Source organism: Phytophthora infestans, genomic scaffold, assembly GCF_000142945.1.
Source record: "Phytophthora infestans T30-4 supercont1.52 genomic scaffold, whole genome shotgun sequence".
NCBI lineage: Eukaryota > Oomycota > Peronosporomycetes > Peronosporales > Peronosporaceae > Phytophthora > Phytophthora infestans.
The window spans coordinates 112847-115613 of record NW_003303707.1 but is presented as its reverse complement, the minus strand read 5'-3'; the positions used below and the strand labels follow the sequence as shown (position 1 = coordinate 115613).

The window sequence follows — 2767 nt, the reverse complement described above, 5'->3', positions numbered from 1 at the left end:
CAGCACAGGGCACCAGCAAGCACACACAGCACACACGCCGAGCGCAGCCAAAAAAGCCGCTGCCACAGCACACGCACGCACACACTCGCCAATGAAATATACCACGGATTATAGACACTGGAAACGATTCGGTTCCCTTTCAGCAGTTTCAGGTACTCTTTAACTCTCTTTTCAAAGTTCTTTTCATCTTTCCCTCACGGTACTTGTTCGCTATCGGTCTCGCACCAATATTTAGCTTTAGATGGAATTTACCACCTACTTTGCGCTGCATTCCCAAACAACGCGACTCAAAGAAAACGGATCGTACGCACGAGCAACTCAGGGATGAACGGGAGTATCACCCTCCATGCTGTCCTCTTCCAAGGAACTTGCCCCAAGCGCCCACACTGATCACGCCTCTATAGACTACAATTCGCCGCGCAAAACTTGCACGGAGATTTTAAGCTTGAGCTCTTCCCGCTTCACTCGCCGTTACTAGGGGAATCCTTGTTAGTTTCTTTTCCTCCGCTTATTAATATGCTTAAGTTCAGCGGGTAATCTTGCCTGATATCAGGTCCAATTGAGATGCATACCGAAGTACACAACATTTCCCAAATGGATCGACCCTCGGCAGCCGAAGCCGCCACTCTACTTCGCAACAGCAAAGCCGATTCAAATGCCAAGCTAAAGAGCCATGGTTCACCAGTCCATCACGCCACAGCAGGAAAATCACCCAATAAGCGCATTGTTCAGCCGAAGCCAACCATACCACGAATCGAGCATTTCTCCATTAACGCCGCAGCAGACAAACCGGTCGCCAACTCGCTACAATAGCAGCGTCCACAACCAGCAATGCCACCACTTTTGGAGCAAAGAGAAGTACAGTTTAGTACATTTAAAAGGACTCGCAGTCGGTCCGAAAACCAACCGCAAGACACTTCACATCTGGCATCTCCTCCACCGACTACACGGAAGGAAGAAAGCCAAGTTTGTTGTACGGACACTGATACAGGCATACTTCCAGGACTAACCCGGAAGTGCAATATGCGTTCAAAATTTCGATGACTCACTGAATCCTGCAATTCGCATTACGTATCGCAGTTCGCAGCGTTCTTCATCGATGTGCGAGCCTAGACATCCACTGCTGAAAGTTGCTATCTAGTTAAAAGCAGAGACTTTCGTCCCCACAGTATAATCAGTATTAAGTAAAGGGTTTAAAATAAAAAAGCTACTAGCTCAGACCGAAGTCCAAACGCTCGCCTTTTGATAGGGCTCGCCCAGCAGTAGCCGCCAGCAATAAAGCCAGCAGCCGCCGCCAAGTAAGACCCCCAACTATTGGGTTGAAACGGTTCACGTGGAAAGTTTTTAGGTGTGGTAATGATCCTTCCGCAGGTTCACCTACGGAAACCTTGTTACGACTTCACCTTCCTCTAAATGGCGAGGTTTAAAAAAGTTCCCATCAATCCACTCGCAATAAAGCAAACAGACTCACGGTCCCAATTTTTCACCGAGTCATTCAATCGGTAGGTGCGACGGGCGGTGTGTACAAAGGGCAGGGACGTAATCAATGCAAGCTGATGACTTGGGTTTACTAGGAATTCCTCGTTCAAGACTGAAAATTGCAACAGTCTATCCCTAGCACGATGCGCATTCACAAGATTACCCAGACCTATCGATCAAGGTTGTATACTCGTTGAACGCATCAGTGTAGCGCGCGTGCGGCCCAGAACATCTAAGGGCATCACAGACCTGTTATTGCCTCCAACTTCCTTTGGTTTGATTACCCAAAAGTCCCTCTAAGAAGTCCACAAACCTACCAAAAATGGTAAGCGGAACTATTTATTTAGGCGCGCGGGAGGTTCTCGTTCTTTTAACGGAAATTACCCGAAAAAATCACTCCCACCACTAAGAAACGGCCATGTCACCACCAACCCATAAAATTCAAGAAAGAGCCTCTCAATTCTGTCAATTCTTTACTCATGTTCTGGACCTGGGTAAGTTTTCCGTGTTGAGTCAAATTAAGCCGCAGGCTCCACTCCTGGTGGTGCCCTTCCGTCAATTCCTTTAAGTTTCAGCCTTGCGACCATACTCCCCCCGGAACCCAAAGACTTTGATTTCTCATACGGTGCTGACAAGGTCATTTAAAGTAAACGACTGCCAATCCCGAGTCGGCATAGTTTATGGTTAAGACTACGATGGTATCTAATCATCTTCGATCCCCTAACTTTCGTTCTTGATTAATGAAAACATCCTTGGTAAATGCTTTCGCCTAAGCTCATCTTTCAGCGATCCAAGAATTTCACCTCTGACGCTGAAATATGAATACCCCCAACTGTCCCTATTAATCATTACCCTGGTGTGCAAACCAACAAAATAGACCACCAAGGCCGTATCTTATTATTCCATGCTAATGTATTCAAATGAGCAAACGCCTGCTTTAAACACTCTAATTTTTTCACAGTAAACGATGCAAGCCCACCAACCCACCAACTTAATGGCAGAAAGGCAGCCTCACAAAAAATGCCTCGAATATCCATAAGTACACACTCCCAGAGGGAGCGGACCGGACATCCAAAACAGAAATCCAACTACGAGCTTTTTAACTGCAACAACTTTAATATACGCTATTGGAGCTGGAATTACCGCGGCTGCTGGCACCAGACTTGCCCTCCAATTGATCCTCGTTAAGGGATTTAAATTGTTCTCATTCCAATTGCCCGACTCGAAGAGCCAGAGCATTGTTATTTATTGTCACTACCTCCCTGTGTCAGGATTGGGTAATTTAGAA

General features: G+C 46.6%; 3 non-coding genes across 3 annotated transcripts; all 3 read right to left on the bottom strand.

The window, feature by feature from the left end:
- Window positions 1–671, bottom strand: PITG_33087 (the record flags this gene model as incomplete). Its single annotated transcript, XR_009934481.1, has 1 exon — window positions 1–671. It is a non-coding gene; the product is annotated as a 28S ribosomal RNA (ribosomal RNA).
- A 306-nt stretch (window positions 672–977) lies between these two features.
- Window positions 978–1132, bottom strand: PITG_33086. The gene has a single exon (XR_009934480.1). It is a non-coding gene; the product is annotated as a 5.8S ribosomal RNA (ribosomal RNA).
- Window positions 1133–1354: 222 nt separating this feature from the next.
- PITG_33085 lies at window positions 1355–2764 on the bottom strand. The gene has a single exon (XR_009934479.1). It is a non-coding gene; the product is annotated as an 18S ribosomal RNA (ribosomal RNA).
- Window positions 2765–2767: the final 3 nt, after the last annotated feature.